Below are 14,778 nucleotides of genomic sequence, written 5' to 3'. Positions count from 1 at the left end.
ATGAAATTCAGCCCACCACAGATTTAAATAATAAGACTTTATTCTGAAAACATGACTCATTCCAAAATAGGTATTGCGCTTTTATTTTGAAGGCACAAGTGCTGCTTCCCTCATGCTGTCTGTGTGAGTGTGACGGAGAGCAGTAAGTAGTAGCAGAGCTCTGTAGTGTACAGTGTGTAGATAAGAGCATGGCTATGCTGCCGACTTGGCTTTAACCAGTGGCTGACACGACACACAGACAGAGATAGAGGCTTGAAGAAGGTTATGGATTAATCTGACATTGCAAAGCCGCAAAGGTAAATTATTTCATATTATAAATACATATTTTATTTCCTTGTGTAAATGAGTAAGAATATAATTAGAAGTTTACAAGCAGTTATGTCTGTCTCTAAATCCCTGTTGCTGTCATCGTTAGCTGAAGCTCCAACCATGACATACTGACAGCCATCCATTCATTTACAGTGTAACAAACATAAAATGGAAAGAAAGAGAAAAATAAATGAGAAATAAATACATGATTTGACAGTTGTCTTTTTGATACTTTCATGATTCATGATTTTTTTCAGCTAATTTCAGATCTTGGAACAACGAAATGTGACAGTAGTATATAATACAACATAACAGAACAAATATTTGTTTTTATGTTGTTAGAAATTGTTGAGGAAATCACATGGACTGTATATCATCTGTACAGTCATTGGGAACTCACACATCATATAGCCTATCCATTCTCATTGCACTCTTTTCATATTTTAACAGTCAAGTCACTTGTTTGACATCTTCTTTCATGTAAACTATCCACTATCTTTCTGTCGTAAATATTTCCTTGAACTCTCAAAAGGTCAGCTTTTCAACCAAATACATTTCCTAAGCAGCTCCAAGCTGTTTTATTCTCTTAAATTTAGGGGGCGTCACCTGTCACCTCTGCATGCTATGGCCGTTGTGCAGCAGCAGAAGATCTCCCAGCTGCACAGAATTATCTCCCCCTTCACTTTTTTGTAATCATCGTTTTAGTGCCTAACCCACCTTTTGTCAGGTAAATTTAATTGTAAAGACAGCTATTCACGAACGGGGGAGGAATTTAGCAGGGAGGAGATTTTCAACACATTAACGGAGACGTAAAGTTGCGGATGGCCGCTGTTCTGACTCGGGTGCCTGGGGTCTGATATGGTCTGTTTCCCTACAGCCATTAAACTGCCGTTAGCATCGTTAGCACCTGGCGCTGGACTTAAGTGCTGGGTGGTGATGGCGCAGTGGATATGACACATGCCTTTGGTGTGGGAGACCTGGGTTTGATTCCCACTGTGATACATCAACCAATGTGTCCCTGAGCAAGACACTTAACCCCTAGTTGCTCCAGAGGCATGCAGTCGCTTTGGATAAAAGAGTCAGCTAAATGACATGTAATGTAATGTAATGGCCAGGTTTGGATTGCTGGCTGGCTGCTAGCTGGCTGGGGGCTAACGTTAACTATAGGTCCCAGGGCTGATTTGATTAGTCGTCTATCTATACAGCTAACATTACTAGTGAACATATTTATGGGTTAGCCCAGTGCTGTTAACCGTGGTCAAAACAATCATACTAAAAATAACTTCATGAGTGTGTTGAACGATGTTGTCTTATAATCAGGGTACAATTTGCCGGGGGGCATGAGTGTGATTTCCCCATTTCTGGTCTACACATCCCTGCCTCTGCTCAATTATTTTTATTCCCGGTGGAGACCAAATGTATCCCCCCCTCAAAGTAGAGAAAGAACACAGCATCAATGTTGCTCGATGCTAGTCTTACATAGCCAGACATTACTCCCCACAGCACATCGGAGTAGCTAACGTTAGAAGCTGGCTATGTTGATAGTCATAAAAGCCCGTGCTCAAGCGGAGCTCTGTACCCGACTGACAACCACCCTATCTCGGCTTAAAATTAGGGCAACAGCCGCTAAAACACCACTACCTCGCTGTCCTACCTCCCCGACTGACAGACACACCTCTGGGCCGGAATAACCATTAGGGCAACTGGTCACTTGCCCAGGGGCACAGGACATCTAAGGGGCCCTGGACTCCGTCAAATATTATGTTAGATCACATTATAAACGCAGTCCTCACTTTCCTAATTATATGCAGATTTTTGCAACCCATTCAATCAAAATATGTTAAATCACGTCAAAAACAGTGTCTGTAGCTTCCTGCACAGACCGTGGTAAAGTTGGTTTTATATTGGAAGGTCAAGCTGCATAAAAGATTTTTCGAATGTGTCGAATATCCAACGTCCAATATAAAGCCAACTTTACCACGGTCTGTCACAGCGAGTCTGCTGCGGTGTGGTGGCACTGCATCCCGGCAAAGACTGGAGCGACTGAGCTCACCCCCCACCACCGAGCCTCTGAAAGTGAACGTTTCCCCAGGTGAAGTTAAAACACATGTTTAGTTTAAAGTTAAATTTGTAATGAATGTAGACAATAAATGGCATTACATCAGTGAGTTCAAACTGCTTATTGTGCATAATTTGGACTGAGACTGAAATGCATGTTGTTCTGTAACTGGTGTGGCGCTGCCACTATTCTCTTAATTTCCACTTCGACATTAGACGTTGCGTGAATGAGACGTTACATTTAGCCTATATATACACAGGTAACAAGCTAACCATCGCAAAGTGTTGAGCTAATGCTGGGAATAGGCACATTGTATATTTATAGTTGTATCCATATGATGTGACAGACTTAGGTTAATATTTCACCAGGTCCGAGGGCTAGAGGGATGTGTTAAGTAGACCCCATAAAGTTATCCTACAACTGATTTTGATACTGTACTGTGTGGATGGCAGCTACAGGACATGCTTTGAATTCATAAGATTTAACACTAAAAGTGCCGGAATTCCATAACTACTACTACTGACCGCCAGATTCCAAACTCTATAATCTCTCATGATAAATACCTAAACTCCGCTCTCAGCTACTTTGCCAGTTGCTGCATGAACTTCTTCCGGACAATTTTACTGCTGGTGCACTCCTTGGAGAGGATGTGTGCAATGATTCCAGCCAGTTCGAGGATGTATAAAGTTATATGAACATGTAAACAGCCACCGGCCATCTACGTGTTCCGCGCCTTTCACAGAGCGAGCGCCCGGTGTTTACCTTCTGATTCAGAACAGAGTCCATCCACGCCGTAGTAGCCTACGTTACCGACTCTGGCTTTGCCTTCGGCCCATCGGTGATGCCCACACTTGTTACTCGAGACCGCTAGTTACGTTGCTCTGACAGAGACTATGGTAGTTACTAAGCAACCAAGATGCATCTTCAACCGCGCGAAAAATTAAAAACAATACCGCGAAAATCCGAGCGGTCAATATGACCGTGTATGGCCGAAATAGGTAAAAGTGATTGTATTTTCTTTGCCTTTTGTGTAATGTATATAAAAACAATTTTAAATTAAAATACAGACTCTTTTAGGAAAAGTCAGGCAGCAGCAGGATTGTATTTTTTTATTCAGCAAAGTTATTACACATATAAATTTCAAAACGGTCAAAATGACCGTCATGGCCGTTCTAGTGTTAAAGCTACAGTGTTGATTTGGACTCGAGCTCAACGAATTGAGACTCAACTTGGACTTCCAAAGAATGAATTGTGAACATCTCGTCTGCAGGACATCTGCAGACATCTTGTCTGGTCCTCCGGTAACGTTAGCAGTTAAGGCTCGACCAGTTGGGATCACTTCACTGGCTGTGTCTCAATTGTTTTACGAGTAACTAACTTGAGTAACGTTACTCTATAAAATTCAATAATCAAATGTTGAAATGAGTGAAAATGCCTGTCCCTAGTAGCCGTGATAAATTAGCCTGAAGCTAATGCTTACCTGTTCAGGAGGGAATTAACCAACTCTGCGTTCTTTTGGGCTCTAAGCTGTCTCCATCTTTCAAATACATCTCCAATATTTACCCGGGGTTCGTTACTCGTTGCAACTGTTAGAAACATGCCAAAGTTTTTTAGGTCGGGTAGTATCTATCTCCATTGACCAAGTTATTTGTTTGCTGCCTCCCTGGCTGTACTACTGGGTTACTAGGTACTACTGTAGCACACTGGGTTTGCGTTTTTACAGACCATCTGGCAATCTTGCGGGGCTGTCAGAATGGGCAGTTGCCCAACAAACAGGCAGAAATTCCGTCACGGAACGGAAATTTCAAAGGAGAAAATACTGGCTTTAGCATTGTCAGAAAACATAGTATTTCACCTTAGCATGTTACCTTAATATCTGATGACATATTGTGGTAATTTTTGGATTTAATCCAGTAAATATTAAATATATACATATTACATATCGCACCTTTTCATTATATACCTAAAATAGAAGTATTTGAAACTAAGTAAAGCGCTGTAAGGGGAACAGTCTATATGCATAGAACGATAAAATCGGAGCGGCAGTTGCTGGTTGTATTTAGCCGCTACAGAGCTACGGGACACCAGCTACCAGCGGCAGTTGTTTAGCTGCCAACAGGTGACTGTGAGCCGGGTACAGGCATCGCCAGATGACGGTCCTTTCAGGGGCCATGGTAGTTGAGTTCAGGCATGGATTGGCCATCGGGATTACCGGGAGATTTCCCGGTGGGCCGGTCTATTTGTGTGGGCTGAATGGGGACTCTGGCCACAGAGAGGAGAGAGATCACATGATTGGCCCACTGGTTTGTCTCTCATCTGAACACTGGCCAATCACATCTTACTATGGCCCACTTTCATCCTACCATAGAAAGAGAGCACATTTAAGTCCCACCCCCACCGGCGGCAAACACAAAGTGCCTGTAGCTAGCTAAAAACACGAGATTTAAACATGTCAAAATTATTTTAGCACCCTTGTCTACCAGAGAGAACAAGTTAGCTGTTAGTAAGCTAATGTTAGTTATATGTTAGCATGCTAAGGCACTTGCAAACATAGTACTATAGATTTCTGATTTATCAACATTCCACAATGACACAAGTTACATACTGTGTGCAAAATGCCATGCTCCACCCTCAACCTTCAGCCATCTTGCCATCAAGTGCCAGGCAGCCTTTTTCACTCAGTACTCACTGAGTACTTGTTTACCTAACGTTACAACTCAGCTATGTGGCAGTATTAGGGGCTGTTATGCAGGGTTCAAAATTAACGTTTTGTCCACCAGCTAACGTTAAATGGTAAAATTTTACTTTTTTTTGACTGGTGAGTCAAGCAAGTCTACCAGCCACTTAGATATTTTGCCAGCATTTGGCTGGTAGATGGTGCTAAGGTTGAACCCTGCTCGTATGTATATGTGTTGAAGGGGAGTGCAAGGATGGTTGGTGTCTGGCCAATTGCTGGTCTAGATCTCAAAAGATTTTTTTTACCCCAGTCCAGCCCAGAAAAAGTGAGCATCATGCGGCGATGACAGTTAAGTTTAGACACGAAATGACTCGAAATTTAAGAAAAAGATCGGATTTGGATTAAAACACTCCCGAGGAACAGACAAGTATTTCCTGGGTGAAAGTATTTTGTTTTCCCTGTATAGTAAACTCTACTCTCTGGCTTGAAAGCGCAGTGTTTTATGTTGAGACTACGTTGTGCTATTATTTTTTTTTAGGTTTAAAAATTGTTGGAAACTTTTGGGCGGGTTGGGGTATAGGGTTTGACCATGTCCTGGATGTATGCCGGGGCTGATCTGTTTGTGGCCCTGTATGCAAGTACTAGTGTCTTGAAGCGGATGAGGGCAGCAATTGGTAACCAGTGAAGAGAGCGGAGGAGCGGTGTACTGTGAGAGAACTTGGGGAGGTTGAAGACAAGTTGAGCTGCTGCATTCTGAATGAGCTGCAGGTGCCGGACGGCACATGCAGGCAGGCCAATCAGGTTGCAGTAGTCTATACGTGAGATGACTACAGCCTGAACTAGAACCTGAGCCGCCTTCTGCATTAGAAGGGGACATATCCTTCTGATATTATGCAGCATGTATCTGCACGATCGGGTAGTTGCAGCGATGTTGGCAGTGAAGGTTAGTTGGTCATCAAGTGTCACACCCAGGTTTCGAGCAGTCTGGGTGGGGACTACCACAGAGTTCATCCATCCATCCATCTTTGTCCGCTTATCCGGTGTCGGGTCGCGGGGGGAGCAGCTCCAGCCGGGGACCCCACACTTCCGTTTCCCGAGACACATTAACCAGCTCCGACTGGGGGATCCCGAGGCGTTCCCAGGCCAGGTTGGAGCTATAATCCCTCCACCTAGTCCTGGGTCTTCTCCGAGGCCTCCTCCCAGCTGGACGTGCCTGGAACACCTCCCTAGGGAGGCGCCCAGGGGGCATCCTTACCAGATGCCCGAACCACCTCAACTGGCTCCTTTCGACGCGAAGGAGCTCTACTCCGAGTTCCTCACGGATGACTGAGCTTCTCACCCTATCTCTAAGGGAGACGCCAGCCACCCTCCTGAGGAAACCCATTTCGGCCGCTTGTACCCTGGATCTCGTTCTTTCGGTCATGACCCAGCCTTCATGACCATAGGTGAGGGTAGGAACGAAAACTGACCGGTAGATCAAGAGCTTTGCCTTCTGGCTCAGCTCTCTTTTCGTCACAACGGTGCGATAAATTGAATGTAATATCGCACCCGCTGCGCCGATTCTCCGACCAATCTCCCGCTCAATTGTTCCCCCACTCGCGAACAAGACACCAAGGTATTTGAACTCCTTCACTTGGGTTAAGGACTCTTTCCCTACATGGAGAAGGCACTCCATCGGTTTCCTGCTGAGAACCATGGCCTCAGATTTAGAGGTGCTGATCCTCATCCCAGCCGCTTCACACTCGGCTGCGAACCGATCCAGTGAGTGCTGAAGGTCACAGGCCGATGATGCCATCAGGACCACATCATCTACAAAAAACAGCGATGAGATCCCCAGTCCACCGAACTGCAACCCCTCTCCACCCCGACTACACCTCGATATCCTGTCCATAAATATTACAAACAGGATTGGTGACAAAGTGCAGCCCTGGCGGAGGCCAACCCTCACCTGAAACGAGTCCGACTTACTGCCGAGAACCCGGACACAGCTCTCGCTTTGGTCGTACAGAGATTGGATGGCCCTGAGAAGAGACCCCCTCACCCCATACTCCCGCAGCACCTCCCACAGTATCTCCCGGGGGACCCGGTCATACGCCTTCTCTAAATCCACGAAACACACGTAGACCGGTTGGGCATACTCCCAGGCTCCCTCCAGGATCCTTGCGAGAGTAAAGATCTGGTCCATTGTTCCACGACCAGGACGGAATCCACATTGTTCCTCTTCAACCTGAGGTTCGACTATCGACTGAACCCTCCTTTCCAGCACCTTGGAGTAGACTTTACCGGGGAGGCTGAGAAGTGTGATACCCCTGTAATTGGCACACACCCTGGGTGTGTGCCAATTACCCCGGTCTGCCACTGCTGGCACCGTCCCAGACTTCCACGCAATGTTGAAGAGGCGTGTCAACCAAGACAGCCCCTCCACACCCAGAGCCTTGAGCATTTCTGGACGGATCTCATCAATCCCAGGGGCTTTGCCACTGTGGAGTTGTTTGACTACATCAGTGACTTCCGCCTGGGAAATTGACAACAATCCCCCATCATCCTCCAGGTTTGCCTCTAATATAGAGGGCGTATTAATCGGATTCAGGAGTTCCTCAAAGTGCTCCTTCCACTGCCCTATTACCTCCTCAGTAATAGGGCCACAGAGTTGTCAATTGTTATAGTCAGGTCCTGGGTAGGAGAGCCTTTCGCTGGAAGATTGAGTTTCAGATGGTGTGTGGACATCCAAGAAGAGATATCAGTCAGACAGGCCGAGATACGTGCTGCTACTTGAGTTTCAGACTCCGGAAAGATGGGAATTAGTTGGGTGTCATCTGCGTAGCTGTGGTAAGAAAAGCCGTGCAACTGAATGACAAAGCCGAGAGAGTTGGTGTACAGAGAGAAGATGAGGGGACCCAGGACTGATCCCTGAGGAACCCCAGTTTTGAGTGGGTAAGGTTCTGAGGTAGATCCTCCCCAATTCACCCGGTAGGTTCGGTCTGCCAGGTAAGATTTGAGCAAAGAGCCTGAGACACCCAGATTCTGGAGTGTCGAAATGAGGATCTGGTGGTTCACTGTGTCAAAGGCAACAGAAAGATCCAGAAGGATGACGACAGAGGAGAGAGAGGCTGCTCTAGCGATGTGAAGCTGCTCAGTGACAGCAAGGAGGGCAGTTTCTGTTGAGTGGCCAGCCTTGAAGCCAGACTGGTGGGGATCAAGAAGGTTGTTCTGGTGGAGATAGGTAGAGAGTTGATTATAAATGGCACACTCAAGAGTTTTGGAAAGAAATGGAAGAAGGGAGACGGGTCTATAGTTATTTACTTCAGACGAGTTGAGTGTTGGTTTTTTGAGTAGTGGGGTCACTCTTGCCTCTTTGAGGGCGTCGGGGAAAGCCAGTCAAGGAGATGTTAATTCAGATTGTGCGGGACAGGAAGTCGAGCACAGAAACAAAATAAAACATCCGGTTACTTTTCAAAATAAAGTACACCATGTTCACAGCAGGTCATTTTCCCTGCACTACACCTTGAAAACACAGCACAGAGTTGTTTCCCCTCTACTCCTCTGGATGGAAACAAATTGTTGTTGGTTTTGTGGTTCTGTTTATAGAAACTACATCCTGTTATATCGCGCGAACATACGTCAATTCGCAAGATCTCGTGGTCGGCTGGCTGAAGCCGTTACGCAACAAATCCGGACCTGGTGGGTATTGACGGACAGCGGAGCACGCAGCCGTTCCGCAGCGGAGCCGGTCCGCAGACGTTCCGCATCCTGTGGAAATCCACGGTAATGTATGTATGCTAAATAAAAAAACTACAGCCAGGAGTCTTATCTTGGGTTAGCATTAAGACAAGAAATGGGGATTTCTTGGCTGGGAACAGTCTTTGTGCTAAGGTAAGCTTATTAACTGCTGGCTGTAGCAGTTTACTTCATGTCTTGATCACCGGTAAGCAAACACCTATATTAGCATACTGAATGTTTAAAACAAACATAACAACTGTTAGCAATATGGTGACGACACGCATTGAGCTCAGGCTCGTACATGGGAAGGGTAGAGTATGCGCAGCAGGTCAAGGAAGCATTTTATTGGTTCTTTTCAAGTAGCCCGCTAGGCAGTGATTGGTGGGCATTTTTACAGGATTACAGCAGATACTGATGAAGGATCTTCTTGCTCCTCTTTCAGAGCCCATACATTATTTATTGCTGTCGGAGTGTAAAGACGATTACAAACAGTATATAAAAAAGTGTATGCTGGAAATAGTTACCAAACCTCCCCCTAAATTGATGTTGCCCCTTGCCCTTTTTTCATTTCTCATGTAGAAAAGATGGTTTGCATCTGTGTATGTAAACTAAAGTACAGCAGGAAGCCCTGGAAAGTGTTCCTGAGGCACCTCACTCAGTCAATCATGATGGAAAGTCAGAAATGTCAGCTCTACTGGTTTGTCGATGTGCGTGTGTAATGGAATGGAGAGTGGATGCAGTTTGATTGATGGCAGCATAGTGCAACTAAATTACTTTCCTTTCCTTCCCACCTCAATTTATTAGAGGCAGCCCTCAGGAGGGGAGGTCCTGTGTGTGTGTGTGTGTGTGTGTGTGTGTGTGTGTGTGTGTGTGTGTGTGTGTGTGAGTGTGTGTGTGTGTGACCATGCTGGGAGATGAGTGAAAGAGCAACAGATGACTTGTAGAGTTTCACAGAGCTGCACACTGGTTAACAAACCTCAGGATTCTTCACACTTAGTCCTCTGGTAACCTCAAAATCTGTTCAAGTATTATAGTTAAAGAAATAGCTTTAATGAGAAATTATTCTTTTTGTATAGTATAGGAATGTGTCTGTAACTTTAGCAGAAATGCACTAGGAGGCATCATAAGAGCATTATGAGGGGAGAATAAACCCTCACTTATGTGTGTGTTTTGTCAGAATATTATGTTGGAATGATCCTAATGCACTCATTAAGTGTTACGCCTTGAGAGCAGTATGACTCATTTAAATATTGCCTATTAATGCCTATCCACAATGGATCTTATTAAAGCCTCACCAGGAACAGTTTGAGCTCTGGCTCTCAATCTGAGGTCTGCAGACCTTTGGGGGAACATCAGGGGTTTTCCATTCATTATGTTTGCATTATTTAAAGCTGTGCATTGCAGTTGATCTATTGGTAGGTCCAATACTTCAGATTAAGATTTATTTTATTATTGTCTCTTACTACTGGCCGCATTGCCATGACAGTTGTTGTGGATATGCAATGTCAGTTTCAGATTTGGACAGCACGGCTGAATCACCTGTCTGGTTGTCTGTCTTAAGACAATAGTCACATGCCTGTATGTATATTGAAAGTTACCTACCGCTGTGATCATTCCTCCTCTTCACACAGGCCATCCTGATGCAATTCCAGTTTTCATTATGTGCAAAAATGCTCTCTGAAGTTCAGCCCAAACTAATGTGACGATGAAGCAGTATTTTAGACAAATGAAGTGGGTATCTTCCAACATCACATATTTTTGGCAAAACTTCCCTTTTTTTGTTTCCTTAGATAGTGTTTCCTTGCTGAACAACAGTCAAGGGATAGTAAGACAATGAGAGAATTTTGTAATTGAAACAAAGATTTTGGAAGATATTTTGTCTAAAGCCCTATTCCCATGGGACTAGTAATACAAGGAGACCTCATGGAATTTAGAAATTACCCTAGTTTTATTACCTCATTAAACCTTTTTATAATAATTCAATGGCCCAAATCACCACTTTCAAGTCTTCTTCCATACAGATGGATGTTCATTTTATTAAATAATGGTCCCATTAATTTTTACATTTGGTCACCTAAACATGTCTTGTACCACATTCTGCCAACCAAGCTAGATAGATATCGAAAGCCTTAGCTGGTTAGTTAAGGGATAGTGTTCCTATTTTCTGTAGTGCCAAACATGCAAATTGGCCGCAATACCCAAAGGTCTGTGTTTCCCCGCTGGAAAATCTCCACTGGATGACTACCGAAGAGTTGAAAATCTGCAACTTTCCCTCTGTAGCGTTTAGCTTAGTGCAGCGCCATTTTTATGCTAAAAGAGTCTCAATAAAGATAAATGCACACACTACATTCACATACTGTATGCACACACAGGATTCATACATGCACACACATGATTCATAAATACACACACAGGATACACAAATGCGCACAAAATTCACAAATACACACACAAAATTTAAAAAGCACAGAAGATTCACAAATGCACACACAATTCAGAAATGCAAACAAAATTTACAAATGCACACAAGATTCAGAAATGCACAGGACAAGATTCAGAAATGTATTTCCGATGCACACAAAAATATATCCTGATTTACAAACTGCTTGCGGTCTGTGAACTTCACTGCATTTGTGTGTGAATTTTGAGACTGCCCTGACTTGGCTCGACACACAAAAGCCTTTAAACAGGGAATGATCTGCAACCAATCAGATATCTCCCTTGTTTTAGCCAATCACAAGAACGCACCCCACGTGGGGGATTGTTTACTTCACACAGCGCTATATGAATGTGGTGCGGGCGCGGGCTAGCGTGGTGGAGTTCAGTCAAGCCCCCAGGAAGAGCGGCAAGTCTAAAAGCCACCATGGGCTTAGCGGATAACGGTGGTACTGCACCCCATGGCCCAGAAAGACTTTTCATATAGACTTTGCATGGCGAAAGAAACGTCTATATTTCAGTGGATAATTTGTTTCTGGGTATATCAACTTACCAGCCCGAACACTGAAAGGGTCCTTGTTTAAAACGTCACGTTTTTAACATTTTTAACATTTTTAACATTCACTAGAAGCGAATCCAGAATTATTAAATTTGGCATGATGAACGCACATAGTGGACGCGAGAAGAGCCGCGGGACTGCGCCCGCCCGCTCACATGACTGTTCTCCCTAGCTCATGTAACTAGGTGTAATAATGGATATAGCTAATGGTTGTAATTCACCATGTGTTCTATTAATACGTCCATGGTATTATCTTATGAAGTTATGATACATCCGAGGGATGTATGTAGTTATGCTGTAAAGCCTGTTAGTTATGTGGATGTAACATCATTAGCGTTTCCCAAACTGGCGGGCTATCGGCTAGCTAGCTAGTTGCTAACATTAGGGGTAGCTAGCATGGCTGTATTAAGATCTATACATAGCTAGTTATATGCCTAGCTACATAACGTTACTAGAGACATAGTGATTACATCGCCTTGGTTCTCTCTTATGATACATCCGAGGGCTGTATGCTGTAAAGCTTGTAACGTGGATGAGAGCTGAAGCCATGGATGAGCTCTGTTCACCAAACTGCAGGCTAACTGCTAGCGCTAGTTATTAGCTAGTGCAACATAATTATTAAATCTCCTTGGTTGTCTAGCTAAATACATCTATTGTTTATTTAGCTAAGCATGTAAACGATAGGGAACAACGAAAACACAGTGTTTTTGGCGAGTTCATGAGTTCGCCACTTGTAAGAGACACAAGAGAGAAGCTCATGAACGAGCATGTTGCTACTGGTTGCTACGACAACACAAACAAATTGTTGTCTTAACACATCCATGACTCCACCGCGCTAGCCCGCGCCCGCACCCACACCACATTCATATGTGTGAACGCGTTCTTGTGATATGCTAAAACAAGGGAGATATCTGATTGGTTGCAGATCATTCCCTGTTTAAAAAAAGGCATTTGTGTGTCGAGCCAAGTCAGGGCAGTCTCAAAATTCACACACAAATGCAGTGAAGTTCACAGACCGCAAGCAGTTTGTAAATCAAGATATATTTTTGTGTGCATCAGAAATACATTTCTGAATCTTGTCCTGTGCATTTGTAAATTTTGTGCGCATTTGTGTATCCTGTGTGTGTATTTATGAATCATGTGGGTGCATGTATGAATCCTGTGTGTGCATATGTGAATGTAGTGTGTGCATTTATCTTTATTGAGACTCTTTTAGCTCCATACATTTTAACCACAAACAATTCTGGCTAGACAATGCCATCCTCCCCAGCTCCACCATCTCATAAAAAAACAACACGTCTAGTTGCAAAAAGCCACGATGGCAATTCCCGTATCATCGACCTCGAGGCTTCAAATGGCAGTCCTCAAACCGATGGGTGACGTCACGGATGCTACATCTACTATTTTTACAGTCTTATGTATTTTACTCAAATTTACTGAAATTATGCCCCACATATGATGTTAAGGCTCTGTCAAAACTTTCATAATTTACAATTGCCAATGCAGCCAATATGACCCCGAATCACAGAGATGCCGATTCGCGCAGGACTAATATTATCATACAAACTCAACAACAACAAAAAAAAAAGTGAAATATAGTAGGTTATTTTCTACAGAATTTTCATTTAACAAATTACAGACAGATTCACACAGGATTAAAATCACAGACAACCTCTGTAATCATTACAAATTACTAAAGGTCTCCAGGTAATACTAGTCCCATGCGAATAGGGCTACTCAGACAGCTGAAGCCTCATGTGAAGTAATTATTTTGTGGGGTAGTTGTTTTGGGGGATGAAAATGGTTAAATTATAGCTCACATCTAAATAGTTTCTGCCCAACGCACAATTATTGAATTACCAGAGGCCTGTACTACGAAGAGAGATTTGGCATTAACGCAGAGGGAATTACGTAAAGGCTATTTGTTGGCTTGTTGAGCCGTGTGTTGCCAATGCGCACATCGGTTTGAATTATGTTTTTATATTTTTTATTTGCTCTCACGATTGCTACCCACTGCCAGGGTTGAGACTGAAATAACAGGCTAAAGCAACGAGAGTTTATGGAAAGCACAAGTGTAATTATGGTCAGATCTTGGTCCTGACTGATGGGGAAATGATATTGAGAAACGTGATTTATGCATTTACAGCATCGGCTATTTTTGTTGCCAGGTTTCCTTCCTGTTTTAGGAAGCAGCGACTGTATTGCGTTTTGCCTGTAAAACCGTGTCTGTGTTCTTCATATTTATGTAGAATTATAGTTTGCTCTTCTTATGTAAAATATGCGGATCTGGTAGATGTTTGCGTTTGGTCGTGCTGTGCAAACCCCGCCTCTTTTATGTGAACGTGCGCGTCGCTGGATTGGGAAACCCTGATGGTTGATTGAACTAGTTGATGACCACTGTCACTGTTACAAAGGTTATGCGGGACCGCAGTTGTTAGGTTAGGTGAAGCCAGGGAACTGAAAGAAATCCAGGACATGTTGATCTTGATTCATAGTACAGGCCTCAGGAAATGTTGCTAAACACTTTTGCTGCTAATAAGAAAAATGTTTCAGATAAATGATAAAATGTTTTTTTTGTTCACTTAAAAGAATCGGAAATACAGAACAATCTAAAAAAATGCAGTATTGTGTTGATGCAGTTTTTTAATCTTCCCAATCAGCTGCCGTCACCAGAAATGAACAGATTATTGTGTCCTCACCAGATCAAGTAGAAAAGAATGAATCAAAGTTGAGGTACAGTATATGTGAAGATTTACATGATATAACAATTATTAAAAATGTCATTGATCAGAGAAAATTAATCCTACCAATTTTCATTGTGACCTGCTGACCATTACTTACGCACCCCGATCTAGCCAAACACAGGAAATATAAAATGTAATGTCAGATTGCCATGAAGCACATTCAAACTCACCAGAGGATGAAACCTTTGGACACACTATGAGCTTTACTCCCACCCTTAGGACAAAATATCAACTTTGTACACAAGATATTTTATAATCTGGAGATCAGAGAATT

Source organism: Sander lucioperca, chromosome 7 (genome assembly GCF_008315115.2).
Source record: "Sander lucioperca isolate FBNREF2018 chromosome 7, SLUC_FBN_1.2, whole genome shotgun sequence".
In the NCBI taxonomy this organism is placed as follows: domain Eukaryota; kingdom Metazoa; phylum Chordata; class Actinopteri; order Perciformes; family Percidae; genus Sander; species Sander lucioperca.
This window is presented reverse-complemented; position numbering follows the sequence as displayed.